The following is a 21,336-nucleotide window of genomic DNA, read 5'->3' as shown; positions in this document are numbered from 1 at the left end:
GGAGAAGTAATTGAGGGCCTGAAACAACAAGTTCAAGCTTTCCATGGTAGACTATATCACTATCACAAGCAAAAACTTTAGAAATCTAAAAATTAACAATCAAAGAGAGTTATATAATTATATAGGCAATTGAATTCTTCAAAATCTGATGATTCACAAAGAGAACCTGATGAGGAAGGCATCAAACAGTTTTGGGAGAGCCTGTGGTCAAGCGATGTTTATCACAACAAGAAGGCTTCTGACTTTAAACGAATTATACTCAGAATCAGTCCATCAGCAAGCTCAATTTACAATTACTTCTGCATCTGTATCCCAAGCACTTAAAAAGATTGCTAACTGGAAGGCACCGGGTAGTGATGCTGTCCGTACTATTTGGTTGAAGCATTTGCCAAGCTTACACCAAAGAATTGCTACCCAGCTCCAGCACGCTTTTGTTGAGGGCCCCCAAGCTGGATGACAACTGGCAGAATAATATTTTGCTTATGAAAGACAAATCAAAGGGTCCCATTCCCTCTAATTTTAGGCCTATTACCTGTTTGCCGGTATTGTAGAAACTTTTGACAGCAATTTTGATGAAAGAGGTTTATTCACACCTTCGGAAAGAAGAACTCATCCCAGACGAACAAAAAGGCTGTACAAAAGCTTCTAGAGCATCAAAAGATCAACTTATGATTGATTGTACTGTTTGAAGGAGGCAAAAACCAAACACAAGAATTTGGAAATGATATGGGTGGATTATGCTAAAGCATATGACTCTGTCCTACACAGTAGGATTTTGGAACGTCTGTCACTATTCAAAGTGCAACCTGATGTCTTGACGTTTATGACTACTGTCATGGGTATGTAGAAAACTGAATTGTTGCTAAATAATACTTCACTTGGCAATGTTGACATTAGAATGGGGAATTTTTCAGGGTGATTCTTTTTTGCCACTACTATTTATTATATCCCTTATTCCACTGTCAGTTTTGTTGAAACGAACTTCATTAGGATATAAGCTGAGCAATAGGAATGTGGTTATAAGTCACCTATTCTACAGTATATGGATGATCTGAAGCTTTATGCTAGAAATATAAGGGAGATTCAGTCACTGCTTAATTCTGTAAGTTTATTTAGCTCTGACATTAAGATGTCATTTTGCACTACCAAATAAGCACATCTGGGATTAAAGAGAGGGAAACAGTACTTAAATGATGGTTTAACTTTGCCTAGCGGTGAGTTGATAAAATCCCTTGAGCTTGGGAATGGTTACAAGTACCTTGGTGTTCTTGAGGGCTGTGGTATCCTTCACGATAGTATGAAAGAGAAGATCAGACAAGAATATTTTTTGATGCCTCAGGTTACCTCTGAGGTCACAACTTAATATTAGAAATAAATTTAATGCTGTGAATTCATATTGTCTCCCCATTATTCGATATGCTACAGGGGTAGTAAAGTGGAATGTGGATGATTTGAGATCTGTGGATAGGAAGACTAGAAAGCTGTTGACAATCCACAGAGGATTTCACCCCAGAAGTGATGTTAATCGCCTATATGTTTCCAGGAAGAAGGGAGGTAGGGGGTGAAATCAGTTGAGATGTGTGATATATGAAGATAAATCAAATGCTCATTGTTTTATTACCTATCTAAAAGCCACAAGCCATTACTGAAAGCAGTGAAAGTATCAGGTCTAATCATAGCGTCTGAGTCTAAGAAGGATTTTATGCAGTGCCAACAGGTAGAGAGATTTAGTTGTTATTCTCAGAAGGCACTCCATGGATATTTTGTAAGATCACATGATAGAAATTTAGATGAGGTGGTTAGTGTGTATTGGCTAACAAAAGGCGACCTTTCTTTGGAAACAGAGGGCTTCCTTCTGGCCGCACAGGACTAGGCGCTCCATAAGAGAGCATTGCAGACTGCTTTCACCTACTTTTCTACCCCACAATACCGACTGTGCAATTCACAACCAGAAACTATAGAGCACTTGATATCGAGTTGCACTCAGTTGGCAGGCACAGAGTATACGATAAAGTAGCCAAATATATCCACTGGCTGTTGTGCGGTAAATATGACATGCAATGGGAGCATCACTGGTAGAAGCACAACCCCGACAGTGTTACAGAGAATGACTTTGCCAAGATACTTTGGGACTTCAATATTTTTGTGGACCACATGTTATCAGCAAGGCGGCCAGATATTGTGATTATTGACAAGGTTTCTGCTCTTATCACAATGGCTGATGTATCTATTCCTGCTGACAAACATCTATCTGCTAAGGAAGAGCAAAAGCTCTAATTACCAGGACTTAAGAGTCGAAGTAGAAAGATTATGGCGAAAGAAAATATTGATGATTCCTGTGGTGATTGGAGCTCTTGGCTTTATTTGTAAGAGATTTTAGGTTCTTTTGGAACTTTTGAATCTTACCACGTTTAATATCTACTTCTTACAGAAGACAGCTCTATTGGGAAATGCAACCATCTTAAGAAAGGTTCTTCAGCCCTCAGAGTGTGGGTAGCACTCTGAGCTAGAAATGCTTTTATCAGTTCATGTATGTATTTTACATGCTTCTGTGATTAGTTTAATAATAATAATAATAATAATAATAATAATAATAATTGTTTTGGAAAAAGAATGGGTTAAAGTTGAATTACCTACTTTACCTTGCTGATCTTAAGCTATTTGCCAAAAGTAAGTATGAATTGGAGTCTTTGTTGAATGTTGTCAAACTGTTCAGCAGTTCTATACATATGAATTTTGGACTAAACAAGTGTGCTACAGCTTCAGTTGTGAGAGCAAAACTTGTTGAAAGCACTGACATGACTTTAGTTTATAATGTTACTATCCAAGCATTAGATGTTTTTGATCTCGCAACTATTTGGGATTGTTTGAAATGAAGTTATCAAAAATTTAAAAATCAAGTTAATAGTTACATCTAAATACAAAAAGAGAGTTCGAAAGATTTTGAAGTCTGCTCTTAACGGTAGAACTGCCATAAACACTTGGGCAATCCCATTGATTAGGTACACAGCTGGAATAGTGAAATGGACAAAGGCAAAAATAAAAGCTTTAGATATCTCTACCAGGAAGTTGCCTGCACTACACAAGTGCTTTAGTATTACTGGTGATATCAACAGATTGTATGTCCCATGAACACGCGGAGGACGTGTGGCCTTCTGTCAGTAGAAAGCATTGTAGCCCAGGAAGAACTGGCTGTTGGAAGGTACCTGGAATTAATTACTGAGCCTTGGCTTCAGAAAGTGTATACTTGCAGTGATTTTGACTGTGATTAGCGAATTCCAACCTACTGATTTTTCACACATACTTTTGCTAATCAAAATACAACCATTCAATAAATGTTTTACGAGCTACTGTTCTAGTACGTGATAGCCAATGCTTCGTACTTCGTAATGCACTTTGCCGAATTAAATTTCATCTAGTAGTTATTGAAATACGCGAAATCAAAGTTCTAAAAATAAAATTCTCCATTGGAAGCCCATACAAAAAATCTGTACGACGTAATGTATACGAAAGTATGGGATTTTACGGCACCACTTGTTGTCATAAGTTATAGAGTTTTCCGCGAGTTTCTGTGGACTGTGAGGCTGAAAGAAGGCATCCTGGGAAAAGTGGACATGCAAATTTTGACTTTATCATCCGTTTTTTTGGTGAAGAGACGTTTCCGGTGGTCCACGACAAAAATATGTCTTGTAAAAAGGTATACCACCATCTAGGACTGTTCAGAATCCTGCGTAACAACCACCCTGATGTTCAAGACACCCATCCGCATCAATCCAAGTATAGTTTAACAGTAAGCAGTTTGTTGTGTTGTGAGGAATAACTTTATAGCATGAAACATCATGCATAACTTTTAAAAAATCAATGTTAGGCACATGATGTCTACCTTGTAAAGCTTCTCAACTATACCTGTTGTGATATTCTGATGTACTACTGCTGTTATTGTCAATTATTTTTCAGCTGCAATGGTTGTAATTCTTGTCAAAAACAGCTTATTGTTGTTCTTTATTAAGTACGGTGATGTCATCATAATTATTATATAATAATTACTATTCTCCATACATTTAGTGTCGCATGTAAAGTGAAGTTGTACCTAAATTATTCTACCTTACCATAGCACTGAACAAAACATGATCGTGTATGTTGCAATCCGATTGTAATGTTTTTACTAAGTAATTGTTAACTATTCCTGTGATGCCAAAGGTCATATTCTGTGCATAATTAATTATACACAGGTACCACACATATATTTAGAGATAATTAACTAGTGATATTGTGTGCATTATTCTTAGCAAATTATTGACTCTATCATTAAATATTACAACTGGTCATTCTACAGAGAAGTGGTCACTTTAGAAAGGTTTTACTTATCTCATGCATTTTACTACATTGAGCGGTTTCGTGGTATAAATTTCATGTCATTAAGAGATTCCTGTTAAAAGTTTTGGCACTTTGGATATTGTGCTTGGTGCCATGCTAATGTAAAGAATAGCCCTAAAAATGTCGTACACGAAAATCACCGCTCTACCAACTTCTTTTGCTTGTATTTCTTGATTGGAAACACCGATTGAGGTGAGGTTTGTACTAAAATAATTCTAAAAAAATGCACAATATTTGCCATACCAAAGAATTTAAGGAATGTAAACTTTTTAATTTAGTTGGAAATCTCTACTGTGATGCGTCTCCCTCTGACTACAAGAAACGATGAATACAAGAAAATGTTACAATGTGGAAATCTAAACCACTACATGGCCAATTTCTTAGAGATTCATCAGACACTGCAGATTACAAGTTTCAGTGGAGCTGGCTCTCTAACAGCAATTTTAAAAAGGAAATTGAAGGATTTCTCATGGCTTGCCAGGAATAGGCCATTACAACTAATGCAATTAAAGTTGGAATTTTCCATCAAGCTGGTTCTGCTAATTGTCGTTTGTGTGGGTCACATGATGAGACTATCGATCATTTATTGACTAGCTGTAGCATAATTGCTCAAACATATTGTAAGAAGCGCCATGATGTATATAGTTGCTAAGATAATCCACTGGGAGTTTGCCAAGAAAGGTGGATTTGAGTGTGCTACCATGTGGTGGGAACATTGCCCACAGCCTGTAATACAGAATGACAATATGAAACTTCTGTGGGACTTTACCGTTCAAACATAGACATTCGCCCACAACAGACCAGATATAATATTTGTTGACTTTACAAAAAAAACATGTTTCTCATTTACATTGCCATCCCAGAAGAAAGTTGCATATCTCAAAAGGTCAATGAGAAGTATCTGCAGTATATTGTTCTGTTTCACTGCAAGATCACGTGATGAGTATCCTGGTTTTGAAGAAGTGCCCTTCATCCATACCACCTATTAGTATTAATGTTGATGGAGTTAAGCAGCTGCTGGACAGTCTTGATGTGCAAAAATCTACTGGTACAGATTGTATTCCTGCACATTTATTAAAAGAGTTGAGTTCTGAATTTGCATTAGCACTTGCCCACATATTTCAAGCATCTATATAACAAGGTCTTTTACCAACTGAATGGAAAAAAGCGAATGTAGTTCCTATTTTTAAGAAAGACAATCGTAGTACACCAAGTAATTACCGTCCTGTGTCATTGACCAGCATAATATGTTGTAAACAGTTGGAACATATCAGATATTCACATGTATTTTCTCACTTATAGATAACCACAATATATGTGACCGGATCTGCAAAAACAGGACATAATCACACATTTTTCGAATTCCTGTTGATTAAATGTGACTGGGCCTGCGAAAACAGGGCATGTGGGAATAAACTACACCCCATCACTCTACAAGTTGTATCTCCGTACTGGAACAAAATATTTGTATTCTGTAACTTTCATCATAAAGCCAACTAAATGCTTACTAAGAGCTCAAAATTGCAATACCATTACATAATGGAACAAAACGTTATGACTGATAAAAGTTTGAAAAAGTATGTAAAAATAATGTGCCAACATGCCCTCTTTTCGCAAGCCCAGTCACAAATATTTATAATCTACTTAGACAAGTACACCCACTGGCAAAGTTTCCGCTTCATATGCCAATAACGTTTGGAGTTACAGCCCTAAAAAGTAGCAACAACAGAAAAATCGATATGTACAGCAAGTATATAGGGAAAATAAATTGCAGGCGCTCACAAAAACGGTTATAATTTACTAACGGATTGAGGTATAGAGCTAAAATGTTCACCATCGTGTTCGCCATGAAATGGGGAATCAATTACTGGATAAGTTTGTCCTTAACTCGCCCTTCATTGTATACAAAGGAAAAATTCGTGAAAAAAAATCGATCGCGTACGATCGTTTCGACATGACGTAGACAAACGCTCATAACTTACGTATCCTTGGAGCTACTGCAATGAAACAACGATTTTCTAACTCCTCTTGAGCAGGCGAATAAGATGATATCCAGGTTTTTATTGTTAGTGCTTTCCTTCACTAAGAAAGAGGGATTTAAAAAATTACGGATTTTTTTCACTAATATGCAAGTATTTAATCCAATGTATTCAATGCTTTATACTGCAAATTTAGGCTTGTGCGATTATGTCCCTTTTTCGCAAATCCAGTCACGTATTATGTGATGAACAACATGGATTCCGAAGATATAGATCGTGCGAGACTCAGCTACTATTAACTCTACACAATTTGGCCAAAAACGTGAATGATGGTTTACAAACAGATGTTATGTTTTTAGATTTTTCTAAGGCTTTTGACAAAGTAGTTCATAACCTTTTATTACACAAACTAGAACATTTTGGTATTCGTGGACAACTCCTATTGTGATTGACTGACTTTCTTTCAGAGAGAAAACAGGGGCATCATAGCTCTTCAGCTGATGTTACCTCTGGGGTACCACAAGGTTCTGTTTTAGGGTCCTTACTTTTCTTATGCTCTATTAATGACTTACCAACTGATGTTAGATGTAAGATTAAGTTATATGCAGATGATGTTTTGCTTTGCACTACCGTCAGAACAGTAGATCACTGCCACAAACTACAAGCTGAACTTTATTCTCTTTAACAGTGGGCTAAAAAGTGGAATATGCGATTTAATCCAGATAAGTGTGAATTCCTCAGGTATCCAACAAGTGTAATCCTATATTAATGCAATATTATATTCAAGGACAAGAAATTAAGCACAGTACATTAGCCAAATATCTTGGCATAACAATTGATGAACATCTCAAGTGGAATGATCATGTTAATACTGTTACCAGTAAAGCAAACAAAGTGAAAGGTTTTCTCCAGCATAATATTAAGCACTGTCCAACTAATGTTAAAGTAAGATGTTATAGCAGCATGATTAGGCCTATACTAGAATATGCCTCTGCCATCTGGTCTCCATATACGTACTCAAAGGAAGTTGACTTAGTAGAAGCTGTACAAGGACAATCAGTGAGGTTTATATTTAATAATTACTCACCTTATGCTAGTGTTGCAGAAATTTTAGAAAGAAATGATTTTAAGACTTTGACAGAGAGAATAAATGAATCAAAATTGATATATTTGTATGAGATTGTTAATAATTTAGTAGAAATAAACACTTATGATATGTAACTGAATTTGACAAAACCCGGCTTCGACGCACAAAGCTTTGTTAGGAGATATGGCAATTTTAAGTAATCATCGTGTAGTATCTTCCCAGTGCCTACAGCTGTACAAACAAAATTTGCACCAATTGTGACCCAGTCTGACAAAACCGGGCTTATCGCCTATTTAAAAGTATCGAGAAATGCCGGTTTTAAGTATTTAGTGTGTTGTAGCTCGCCAATGGTTGAAGGTATGTGTACCAAATTTTCGCACGTTTTACACCAATTCCTTACCTTCCAGAGCATCCACTGTGCAAGTAGCCAACAACTAAGTTTCCTGCCATTTTAGATAGTTTTTAAACCGAGGTTGACTGTATCAGGCGAGCTGCAAATTGGGTGGGAGGTGCGGGCCCTGGAAGGCAGAAAAGATGGTGTTCAAAAATTGAAATGGAAGGCCAACGGATGAATTAGGCCACGTTTTGAGCCATTGCGGTCTCACAACTGGCTAAAATGAAAGGAAATTCACAGCAGATGTACTTATTCAACACCACAGAGCTGTACAGCCACATACAGTCATTCCCAGGCTGACCAGAGCTCCATTAAGGCCCCACACCACACGTACGGATCGCCAATGGGCTCAGGGAAAAGCAGCCAGCAAAACCAGACCACTCAAGTGTAGCTGATTTAAATGTGGAATTAGATAGTTTATTCATGTAGCTTTGTGTCCTGGGTGAAAATTCGAATCTGTTGACATGGGCGATAAGACCGGTTTTCTCAGGCTTGGTCACAATTATTTATCTATTTACTAGCTATCACTGAGTGGGTGTTTAAGTTTCTGGTACCCAAATTATGCCCAGTCTTGGGAAGCTCTTTTTGAGTTGGTAATAATATCACAGGTGGAAGTAATAGGTGTAGAGGTGGCGGGTGGCGGGTGGACTTAATATGGGAGTATAAAATGGAGCAAGAAGACAAATGGAATCCAGAGGCCACGTTTGGGCCCTCCATGGCACTCTATTGCCCTGAAATCACTCCAAATTGATTGAGAACACTATTGCCAAGCTCTCTGTGAAGTCTCAGCACACTACACACAATTACAACAAAGCCATGGCCAATTAATGGCGCCAATCTTTCACTCATGGTTTTGACAGGGTCGTAAGAAAACTGCTGCAGAAACCAGACTTGCCAGTCCTGAAGAAAATACAGAGTGGAATATGATAGTGTATTAGACCAGCAATCCAATTCTGGTAAAAACGTAAATTTGATTTTGTGTGTATGGAAGCCGGGTTATATGAAATCCGGTCACATATCTTTTTCCCTGAACACCTATTTATAATATAAGAGGGCACCAACTGAGATTTTTACCACCCCCCACCAGAATCAACTCCTACCACTACTCCTTTTTTTCCTTTAGCAATTCGACAATGGAATAATCTTCCAGAATCTGTAATTAATTCATCAAGTGTAGAACATCTTACCTAATTGGTAACTATAGTGTGTTCTTATACTCTATTTTGAGGTCTTGCACAGTAATAAAATATAATAATAAGCAGATGGGTATTTTTACGCTAACCTCATTCCCAGGCTGCAAAAGAGTGTGCTGCTGAGCTCCTCTTATATCTTGCATCATTTTTGTGACTGAACACTGATTCTAATCTTTTGGATAAAGTAAAGAATAATTTAACTCGTGCAAGTTGCCATGATGATTTTTGTATAATAATTGACTTTGGAACTTGAGGATTGTTAAAGTTATTCCTATTGTTATTGGCTGTTTAGAAACTTGCACACCAAACCTGCTGAAATTTTTAACAGGAACTCCCTGGTAAGCATCCCCGGGGAACCAATTCTTAAATTTGCCATACTTGGTTCAGCTCACCTGTTAAGGAAGGTTCTGGGACTCCCAGAGATCAGGTAGATCTCCAGCAACAGAACTTTATTGATTGAGTAACAACTGTAATGTACCAGTAATTGTATACTGTTGTTTTAATTAAATGATAATAATATCTTCACCGTTCATTTCACATCGAGGGAGATGTGGACCACCAGTATGTTTCAAGAAGGATGGGAGGAAGAGCTCTGTTGTCTGTAACAGAGATTATTTCAAGTGAAGAAAGAAACTTATCAGTCTATGTTGCATCTTCATCTAAGAGACTGCTGCAGCTAGGGCACAGCTCTGTGGCATCATTGGTACACAGAGCTTTGTGTGATCACTTTGGAGTTAGTACATGTGATAAGCCATGGCTTCATACTCCACAACCTGTAATCATGGCCAACAATGTCAAGTCCAATTCTCCGTATCCACCTATGCCACATTTTGAGATTACCACACAAGGAGTTCACAATATACTAAATGAATGTAATTCAAACAAATCTCCAGGTCCTAACAAGTTACACCCTTATGTCCTAAAAGCCACAGCAGCAGATATATCACCTATGCTTACCCGCATCTTCCCAACAGTCTCTCAGCTATGGTAGACTACCAACTCAATGGAAGCATGCATATGTCACACCAGTTTATAAAAAAGGAGACAAATCAGATCCAAAAACTACCATCCGATATCACTAACTTCAGTAATCTGCAAAACCATGGAGTACATTGTTGTCAGCCAATTAATGAAACATTTAGAGTCAACCAGCATCTTAACAGAAAATCAATTTGGCTTCAGAGAACATCACTCCTGTGAATCACAACTGCTTGTGACTGTCAATGATATAGCCAAAGCAATAAACAATAAACTACAGGTAGATTTGGCAGTACTAGACTTCTCCAAGGCTTTTGGCAAGGTTGCATATGCTCGAATTCTAAACAAACGGGAGTATTATGAAGTGAGAGCAAGTTTGCTGGAATGGTTTGAATACTTTCTACATAACAGAACACAACAAGTAATAATAGAAGGCCATTATTCCATATCTTGTGACATATCTGTGGACAAAGACTATTTTTTTACTGTTAATACCAACCCCACCCGATCTAATGGACTCAAACTTTACAAAAATCGCTTCAACACTGCTATTAGAGGTCATAGTTTTTCACAGAGAATCGTCAATGATTGGAACACCTTACCCCATGAAATTGTATCTGCACCTAATGTACTGATCTTTAAGACTAAATTAGCTGTATTTTTATATGACCGCCGGTTTGATTTTATTTAGATGTACTTGAGATTGGTTTTTATAAGACTTTGTCTTCCTTATACCAATTAATAAATAATAATAATAATAATGACATCTGGTGTTCCCCAAGGTTCAGTCCTTGGACCTGCCCTTTTCCTAATCAAGACACACGGTAGTGTGTCATGTGGCCCAAGAAGCCGGCGCGCTACACCATGAGTATATTAACGGGTTTTACTCTTTTCACCACCTTTCATAACCCTTACGTAATATTAAGCTCAAAAGCATCCAGACTTTCTACTGTAGTTGTTGCTCTCTCTCTTCGACTTTAGGGCACACGTCTAGTAGTTGTCGCGAGTAGTCGACTTTAGGGGAAGCGTCCAGTAGTTGCCACGAGTAGTCGACTTTAGGGGAAGCGTCTAGTGTGTTAGGGTTAGAGTTAGATTTCAGCTTTGGTTTCTTCTTCACCTTTAGGGTTAGGTTCTTCTTACTATATACAGCTTACTCTGTGAGTCACATTTATAAGATAGAAAAGATAGGAATCAAGGGAGCTAGTAGTGGTAGCACACTGGACTATCACAGTGGGATCCATGGTTCGATCCCCCTTCAGGATTGTATTTTTTTTGCCTTTTTGGTTCACCGTTGTTTGTCTAAGTTCTACAGGGATATGAAATAGGGTGAAAAGAGTGATACCATATATTAACAGGAAGAAAGAAAACGCAATTTTCACACCTATGTAGCTCTGTGATCCCCAATCCGATCGGAACAAAATTTGCTACAAAAGTGCTGGCCAGTTATGGGAGTCTACATGCCAAAATGTGAAGAAAATCGCTCCAGCCATTTCCGTGCTCGGATCGGGCTGAAATTTGGCACACCTAAAGGGCTCATTAAGGCGGATCTCCGTACCAACTTTGGTAGGAATCCGATTAACATTCAAGGAGTTATGACCAATTGTTTTCGTAAAATAAGGTCGAAGGTCTGTCACGCCTACAGGGTAAACCCCCTGGAGGAATGAGTTAAAAATTGAAATGTAGATGGAGTAACCATTGTAGGAGTGCCTTTTTGTGGTTTAAAAGGAATCAAGATAAAGCCCATGGAGATATGACACAAAACCCAACCTGTGTTAAAATTACGTGATTGATTTTTATGAATCAAAACTATTAGTTTTCACGTCTACCAGGCAAACCGCTTAGAGCAATAAGCTAAAAATCAGTATGTAGCTGGAACAATCATCATAGAAATCCTTACAGTAATACAGAAGAATCGGATTGCAAACCACTGAGTTATGATTCGGAACGCAACTACGTGTAACAAATGCGAGATCGAGATACTCTAATAGAACAGTCACCCTAATAAAGCATTCAGCTACGTTTATAGCTTACTCCATTACAGAATTATATTATATTGCAAGTTATTCTGTGCGGAATTCAGCTACAAACAGTTAATCTGATAGACAATTCAGCTACAGGCAAGTCATCCTGTAGAGAGTTCATCTTGAAACAAATCACCCTGTAGAGAGATCAGCTAGAAGAATTCATCTTGTAGAGAGTTCAGCTACAAAGTAACCATCACGTAGAGAGTACAGCTGCATACAAATCACCCTGTAGAGAGTTCAGCTACGAACAGCTCACCCTGTAGAGAGTTCAGCTACAAACAAATCACCCTGCAGAGAGATCAGCTAGAAGAAGCTACCTTTTAGTGATAGTTCAGCTAAAAAGAAACTACCATGTAGTGAATTCAGCTACAAACAAATCACCCTGTACAGAGTTCAGCTACAAACAGATCACCCTATAGAGAGTCAAGCTAGAAACAAGTCATCCTTTAGAGAGTTCAGTTACAAAGAAAACACCATGTAGAGAGTTCAGCTAGAAGAAGTCACCTTGTAGAGAGTTCAGCTACAAAGAAACAATCATGTAGAGAGTTCAGCTGCAAAAAAATCAATCAACCTGTAGAGAGTTCAGCTACAAAAATATCACCCTGTAGAGAGTTCATGTACAAGCAAACTGCCCTGTATAGAGTTCAGCTACATTTGCAAGTTACCCAGTAGAGAGATCAGCTGCAAACAAATTATCCGTAGGGAATACTTGACATGGAATAACTGTATGTATTATATATATATATATATATATATATATATATAATTTGTACATTTACTGATAAATTAGTTAAAGTATTTAAAATCTACTTCATCTTTTTCTTCTACCTGTGGTAAAGAAAAAAAGATAGGTTAAAAAAGCCCCAAAGCCAGCTTTGGAGTATACCAATACAAAAAGAAGTGAAATCTAATCCACAACAGCCAAGTTATAAAAAGAGTGCGGCCTTCAGAAAATCTATGGAAAAAAAGATGTGAAATCCAAGGTGGTGGCCAAGAAATGGCTGTAATGGTAGGTTAATGGTAAAAAAATTTTTTATAACACAATTCAGGTAAATTTTGTGCAAAGACCAAGTGGCACAACTGAAATTTACCTGAATTGTCGTTATTAAATGTTTATCATTAACCTACCATCACAGCCATTTCTTGGCTGCCACCTTGGATTTAACATCTTTTTTCAGTATAGCCTTTCTGAGGGCCGCACTCTTTTACAGCTTGGCTGTTTTGGATTAGATATATATCAACAACATAACTGCAAACGTACATAGTGAGTTGTTACTGTTTGCAGATGACATTTTAATTTATAGAACTATACACTCACCAAGTGATCATAAGATTCTGTAGGATGACTTAAATACTCTTATAAAATGGGCAAATGAATGGCAGATGGACTTTAATGTATCTAATTGCAACATCATACAAGTTACCACACCACACCACCAAAATATTTACATATCAAATGAATGGAGTACCCTTGAAATCAGTAGAAAAGATTAAACATCTTGGAGTTTACTTGAACAATAAACTTCCATGGCACTATCACGTTGACTACATTTGCAACATAGCAAATTGATACTTGGTTTCCTAAGGCAAAACTTACATTCCTGTTCTAAACACTTCAAAGAATATGCCTACAAACAATTTCTGCTGCCATCTACTGAATATTGTTGTGCTATCTGGGACCCACACCACCAAAATGACATCTCTAAACTTGAAATGATCCAACATTGAGATGCTCGTTTTGTCTTAAATAAGCCTTGGAACAGACACCACCATGACAGTATCACAGACATGTTAAATGAACTAAATTGACCATCTTTACAAGAACGTAGAAATCATGCACCACAGGAGATTGAAGGCCTTTAAACGGTTGTTAACGAGTTACCATTAATTACCCAAATCACGGGACAATTTTGTATATCAAAACACAGCTACCATAGTTCGCGATATACAGTAAATGATTTTGTACACGTGTGCATAACCACAGGTATGACCAGCTGCACTAGAAAAAAATGGTGTGGTGAACAGAGCATGTGCTGAACAGAGCATGTGCTGAACAGAGCATGTGCTGGAGCGTTTACGAGTGTTTACGAGTACTCTGCTACATGCAGTAACAAAAGAACGGATTTTATAAAGAAAGATGTGCCATCAAATCGACTGAACAGTGTTTAGTTTTCAGCAAGTTTTATATGAGCGAAGGACTACTGCACGAAGGAAGAATTGGTTGTAAGCATACAAGTCATCCAGGCTTAGTCCTACGATTTACACAGAACTAGATGATTTATGCGACTCTGGGAAGTCCACTTTATTACATGGTGAGCATTTATTAGATAGTCGTTCTGTCCGATATGTACAGGGAACTAGTACTAACCAAAATTGTTTCCTTCTAGGTACATCGCAACTGTAAATTGTAAGACATGGCTAATCCAAGAAGAAAAAGATGGAATGAGAAAATGAAGAGCCCGAAACTACATAATGGACCATGATGTATGATGATATTATTGTTCATGCTTGTATGGTCTCGTAAACAAGGCGTGTTTGTAGTGTATGAATGTGTTTCCCAACCAGCGATCAGCCTTGAGCGGTTTAGCTGTTGGTTATGTATTCATGTATCTGTGTTTCCAACCAGCGATCAGCCTTGAGCAGTCTTGCTGGGGGGGGACATGTATGTAATGTCTGTGTTTTATATAGAAATCCTGTATGTAGTATGTAACAATATTACAATTGATATGATATTTAGGACAACTGTGCGAAACTCTATCAGTCAAATTGATGACCTATGTAGCAGCAAAGATACATTCCACAAGATTTACCTCCGAAACTGATTATCTACATTTTTGTACCGCAAGTGGTTAACAATTTAAATGGATGAAGAATATTGATGAAGTACGTATGGAGAGAGATGGCACACTACTAGCTATTTTTTTATGTTGCCGTTATGTTGTAGCTGAATTTCAAGAAAGGTGATCACAAGGTGCATAGTATTTATAGTATTTTTGTGTAGTTAACTTGCATACACAAACTTTATTAATGGAATCACCTCTGGAGAAAAATACTGCAGCTTTGATAATGAGGTGGTCTCAGTAAAGAGGTCATGAAGTACACCTTACTGACATGGCTACTATAATAATAATATTTTTGTAGTGCAGTAAATTCTGCTTTGTTTGACATCATTATTTAACTTAGATCATCTGTGTGCTTACCTGCAGCTATCAATGTTATTCCCCATCTCCCCCAGTAAAGGACATTTTCAGCATTATGAAGGGATTTAAATTTATTTCTGAGGGTACGGACATTAACTGAAGCCACGGCATATTGTCAAATCCCTATTTGTATCTCCAAAATGTAAACGTATCTGTTTTGTTATCAACTGTAATTCTGTTGTAGAATCACTTCTTCATTGTTTGGAATCAGAGGATGGGAGCAGTAAACTACAGGCATAGCAACAGTTGTGAAAAACTGGATTGTAAGTGATGCTTAGTTTTGTGTGTCTAGACTGCCTTCCACCTCTGCTCTTGCTTTGTGGCATTGTTTGTCAGCGAGATAGAACCTGGTGAAGTGTAGGGGTGACTTTCAACCAATATCCAGTGAAATTAATTCATTGGCTAGCTGTATGTTAGTATGGTGGACATAAACGCTACAGCAAAACTTGCAACAGAGCTGATACCATTGCTACATAGCATTTTCCCAGCAAGAACAGCAAGAAACTGTGGTAACTGTTTGCCTACGAATGCATTTTGTCAACAGTAATTCACCAGACCCTATCTCGCCAACCAATGACATCACAAAGAAGTAAGATAGTGGTCTGGCCATGCGAGAATTAGTGCCGTCCTGCTTATCTAACTGTTTGTTATAGACTATAAGTTTGTTTGTTTGGAGTAACTGAGGGTGGGGCAGTGAAATAATGCCAGAATAGAAATGGTTGTGAACAAGTGGAATTGTAAGTGTTCTCGTGCTAAGTAACTGTTTAATAATTGACCATAATTCTGTTGTAGAATATTTGGAGGAACTGAGAACAGAGCAGCGAAACAGTGAAAACTTTGATTACAGTTGTGAAATGTACGCAAGTGGTGGCATGATTATGTAGCTGTGTTGTTATCGACCATAATTCTGTTGTAGAATTAATCTGTCATCGTTTAAGTACAGGAGTAGTGAAATATTGAAGCTACAGGCAGAATAGTGAAATATAAGTATACGGGTGTGCTCATCTTAACTGTTTTTATCTGCCATAAATGTTTAGTTCCTTTTTGTTTGAAATAACTGAACAGTGTAATAACAAAACTGCTAGTAGAATGGATTTTGTTGGAAATGTAAGTATTGGTGTGCTTATCTAACTGTTTTATAATCTGCCGTAATTCTGTAGTGCATTTTTTGTGTGAAATAACTGATGAATGGAGCAGTAACTACAGGAAGAATAGTGAACAAGTGGAAATGTAAGTATAACCATGATTATCTTACCTGTTATAATTGCCGTATTTCTTTAGTCCGTTTTTGTTTGAAATAACTGAGCAGTGGAATAACAAAACTTCAGTAGAATAGATTCTGTTGAGAACAAGTGGAAATGTAAGTATCGGTGTGCTTATCTAACTGTTTTAATCTGCCGTAATTCTGTAGTCCCTAGAAATAACTGGCAAATGGTGCAGTAACTACAGGCAGAATAGTGAACAAATGGAAATGTAAGCATTTGGTTCTTATCTTAACTAAGGACCCGCTGATTATGCTGGCATAATAATAAGCATAATAGGTGCTTAAAAGCATTGAGCATAATGCTAGCATAATAGGCAGAACACTTGTGCATTACCATAAATTCTTGCTTACCAAATACAAATCACAGAAAAAGATCGATATACTCTAATAGAACAGTCAGAGAAGAATCAGACATCTGACTGTTCTATTAGAGTATATCGATCTTTTCTGTGACATGCATTTTGACAAGCAAGGATTTAGAATCTGTGCTTCGGAAACTTACTGTTTTCCCATAAAGTACAAATTTACTAGAAAAACATGGGAACTGAGGTATAAATATTGAGCATAATTTGAGCATAATAGGTAAATATTGAGCATAAATTTAAGCATAATTGGCAAAATTTTGAGCAGTGCAGTATAGCATAATAGGTAAAATAATGAGCATAATCGGCGGGTCCCTAATCTTAACTGTTTTGTAATCGACTAAAATTCTGTAGTCACTTTTGTTTGAAACAATTGAGGCTGGACAGGAGCAGTGAAATGATGACGGAGTAAAAAGCAGTTGGATAGTTTTTGTAGAAGTAAACAGTGGTGTTTTTGAAACTGTTTTGTCATCTGTCATAATACTATTGCAGTGTTGATCCCTTTGACCTCCTTGTTGAGTCACTGTGATGGTGGTGATGGTAAAGAAACTGGAAAACAATTGATTTTATTAATAAATTTATGCACGTGATCATATGAATATTTAATGATGCGCATTTATTCAAAACAATCTTTTAACGTGATGGGAGGCTTGGAACACATATTGGGAACATTGTAAAAGGTTTGTAGAGGGAAAGGGGGTTATTAGTTACTAGACTGCTGGGTATATAATGAGGGACGATAAGTCTGAATGCGAGTAGTTTCTGTTTGCAAAAAGTCCCACTACGGAAATTTTGAAAAACCCGTTTCACTGCCAACGGGTTTGCCGATTAATGCACCGTAATTTGTGTAACAGTGGCATTTTACGGGTGATTTTTGTACCGTTTCAGGGCCTACATTCTCCTGTGCACATCTCATCCTATTGTACACTGTAGTTAATCATTTATTACTTGTCCCAAATCGCTGTCTGCCATCATTAAATCAAACTGCTACCAGAGCCCATCACAATCAGAAATATAATCATATACAATCTTCAGTGAACACGTATCTCTATTTATTCCTACCCAGAACTATTCCCCATTGGAAAAATCTATGTATCCCAAATCTATCTACCATTGATCTTGAAACATTTAAACAATCAACTACTCCTACTTTGTAATTACAACTTAGCATTTATTGTATTTATTGTAACTTACATAGCACTCACTATAATTTAGTATTCATTGTAATCTAGCACTGATTGTTAAATACCACTTACTGTAATTTAGCACTAATCGTAACCTAACACCTATTGTAACTTAGCACTTATTGTAACTGAAACTAGGCACTTATGTTATTGTATCTTATACTAGGCACTTATGTGTATGTACCATGTACATTAGTACAAAAACCCTGTCGGGTGTTTGCTAATCAATAAATGTGACCGGATCTTGGAAAACCTACCTTTTGGGCACAAGCAAACTTTTTGGGAAAACTCAAATGAAAATTTCAACACTTTTTTTAATTCATTTTTTTTCACATTTGGATAAAGCAACTATTAAACCTTCTTGCTTTGAAGTTTCACACCCATAGCTTCTTTTTCCTAGGAGATATGGATGATTATATCAGACCATGTAGTAATTTCACATGCGTTGGATATCAAATAACTTACAAATTAGGTGATTTGTTCAGTTGCTGGAATGGCAAAAACTTAGTCTTAGACAGTGATACATGGCATTTAATTGCAGAAAAGTACCAAGAATACTTCATTAATCTATCAGAAATGTCTTTTAAAGTATTTTAGATGGTAAGAATGGAATTATTGGTAAACAGAGTGATTTGTCACCATTAGTCACCCTTAATCACTCACAGAATTCAATACATTACCATTAAAGTTAGTTTGTAATGTACAGGACAGAAAATTGGCTATATCTCAGGAATGCTTAAAGATATTAAGCTGAAATTTTAACACAAGATAGATAAGCACCCAGTACCTCATTTAAGCTATAAAACAGAAAATTGACTAATGTTCCAAAAAGGTAGGTTTCCAAGATCAGGTCACAAATAAAATAAAAAGATTTTGTGGGATTTTGACATATGCACTGATCGCTTGATTTCTGCTCATCACGCTGACATTTTTGTTGTAATAGTGATAGTCGGAATTTTGATTGATGTGGCTATTCCTGCTGATGCAAATATTGTAAGTAAAGAATCTGAAAAATAGCCAAATATCAAGATCTGTGTATTGAGTTGCAAAGACTTTGGAACTTGAGGACTGCTAAAGTTATTCCTATTGTTATCAGCTGTTTAGGGACCTACACACCAAACCTTCTGAAATTTTTAAAGGAACTCCCTGGTTAGCATCCCATGGCACCATTTATTAAATCTTCCATACTTGGTTCAGCTCACCTGTTAAGGAGGGTTCTGGTGCTCCCAGAGATCAGGTAGTTCTCCAGCAACAGAGCTTTATCAATTCAGTAACAACTGTGATGTACGAGTAATTGTATACTGTCGTTTTAAATGGAAATAATAATAAGGGACATCTTGTGGAGTCAGATAGTGTTGTTCTTTCACCTGGTGATATGATCCAATCTTTACCCCTATAAGTTTTTACAAGTATTTGGATGTCCTTGAGCGAGATTCTTTGGAGACCTTGTCTATTAAAGGATATCGAATCACTTGAAAAAATATAGCAAAGATCCACTAAATTTATTTTATCTAATTATAACTCAGAATACAAATTTAGATTAATCCAGTGTGGTATACTGCCGTTAATGCACACTTACTAAATTGCTGACATCTTATTGTTTATTGAATCCATCGAACATCCATCTGATAAATTCGACATACTTAATGTTAATACTGGTACTACAAGAGCTCCTGGCTCAAAGTTCTACCCCAAGACAGCCCACACCAACCCTGTTATGAATTGATATTTTATCGTCTACCCAGACTGTGGAATTCCCTACCAATAATTGACTTGTTTCAAACTTTAGAAGTGATTAAAGTAAAGCTGAGGAAATTTTTATGGAACCATTTTCTAGCCAATCTTGACAATACTCCTTGCAGATTTAATTACCTGTGCCCATATTATTGATTCTCCAAGACTTCTGCACCAAGCAATCATAGACTAGTTATTTGTAAGTTACTTTAGATAATTGTAATTAGACAGCTAGTTAGTAGAGGTGTACCGATAAGGGTTTTTGGCATGTACCGATATCCGATATTGATGTAACCATAAGAAGCCGATAACCGATAATCGATCCGATATTTGCATTAATATTTTAAGCAAACAAAAGTGTACATTTACCTACCCTACAACAACATGTGCATGTATTCATTGCTATATGCTGCCTATGGTGGTGTACAGCTTGGATTTCTATTGTGCAATCCAGACAATTAAGCACCCATAAACATTTTTAAGTATACTCCCATGAAGCCTTAAACGGATATTTCTGCATTACTTTGCATTCTAATGGGTTATGAGAAAGCTGGTACAGCACAGCTGATATGCTCAGGAAAAAGCAATCATAAAAATAATGAATTTAGCTATGTAGTTACAAAGATTACAGTAATTGAGTTCCATACAATGTTTGCAGTTCCGCTGAAAAAGAGTCAATATTGTTGCTCTCAATGATGGAAGATGGTAAGTTGTTCCAATCCTTAATTGATCTGGAGAAAAAGCTCTGTTGGTATGAATAGGTGGATGAGTTTGGTAGAATAAAACAATGTGGGTGATATAGTCTGGTGGATCTTGTAATTGAAATAAAATGAGGAGGAATTGACAGTGAATAATCTTGATGTATAATTTTAAAAAGTGCTTGTAATCTGGATATTTTACGTCTCAGCTGAAGGCTTGGTCAAGAAAGATGCTGTAACATAGCTGTGACTGAGCTGAATCTATTGAAATCATTCTTTTATTACAAAGGTACTCTATAACTGCTTCATTTGTAAAGACTGTGGTAAGTTTTCCAGTAACAAACACTAGAATCGCATGTATTTATATGGCTTCTCATAGCGTAGCGCTTGTTGCAGAGTAAACAATAAGCCAGAGCATAAGGGTCTATGGCCAGAGCCACATGGATAACGTAGAAAACCAATGCATAATCCGTTTATGTACAAACTATTGCTACTGTATAAATATCGGTAGCGATATCGGTCCTCCTGTTGTTCTGTACCGTTACCGATATTGGTAAAAAATATCATATCGGTGGCCGATATTGTAGCCAATCTGATTATCGGTACACTTCTACTAGTTAGTTAACTACATAGGATGCCAGAGCTGGTGTCTGGTAGACCCTCAGAATTGTATGTTCCTTGCAAGCCAAAGTTTTCTGCATGTGTAGTTGTACCACAATTCTGTGAAGCAATATTATATTATTATTATGGTAAAAACACACGTCATGTACAACATGAGAATTTAATTATTCTGAAACTATGCCAGAGTTCATGGGTGTTCTGATATAAATCTTCTTAGTATGTGGCAGGAACCCAATAGACG

The 21,336-nt window shown here is 37.0% G+C and overlaps 1 protein-coding gene and 2 long non-coding RNA genes across 3 annotated transcripts in view; 2 read left to right on the top strand and 1 right to left on the bottom strand.

Annotated features, from left to right (window-relative positions):
• LOC136247269 (uncharacterized) overlaps positions 1 to 17,500 on the top strand; it is a 286,965-nt gene extending 269,465 nt beyond the window's left edge. Inside the window, exons 8-13 of the long non-coding RNA XR_010697300.1 lie at positions 16,270 to 16,339; positions 16,393 to 16,462; positions 16,514 to 16,592; positions 16,644 to 16,705; positions 17,213 to 17,296; positions 17,351 to 17,500. This is a non-coding gene — a long non-coding RNA (uncharacterized lncRNA). The remainder of the gene's footprint in view (positions 1 to 16,269; positions 16,340 to 16,392; positions 16,463 to 16,513; positions 16,593 to 16,643; positions 16,706 to 17,212; positions 17,297 to 17,350) is intronic.
• LOC136247256 (uncharacterized) overlaps positions 1 to 21,336 on the bottom strand; it is a 148,778-nt gene that overhangs the window by 100,217 nt on the left and 27,225 nt on the right. The window lies entirely within an intron of this gene.
• LOC136247267 (uncharacterized) lies at positions 15,559 to 16,249 on the top strand. Its single transcript, XR_010697297.1, has 4 exons — positions 15,559 to 15,821; positions 15,886 to 15,969; positions 16,025 to 16,088; positions 16,149 to 16,249. It is a non-coding gene; the product is annotated as an uncharacterized lncRNA (long non-coding RNA).

This window comes from Dysidea avara, chromosome 2 (genome assembly GCF_963678975.1).
Source record: "Dysidea avara chromosome 2, odDysAvar1.4, whole genome shotgun sequence".
Taxonomy (NCBI): Eukaryota; Metazoa; Porifera; class Demospongiae; order Dictyoceratida; family Dysideidae; genus Dysidea; species Dysidea avara.
Note: the sequence above shows the minus strand (reverse complement) of the source record. Positions and strands in the feature narration are given on the sequence as shown.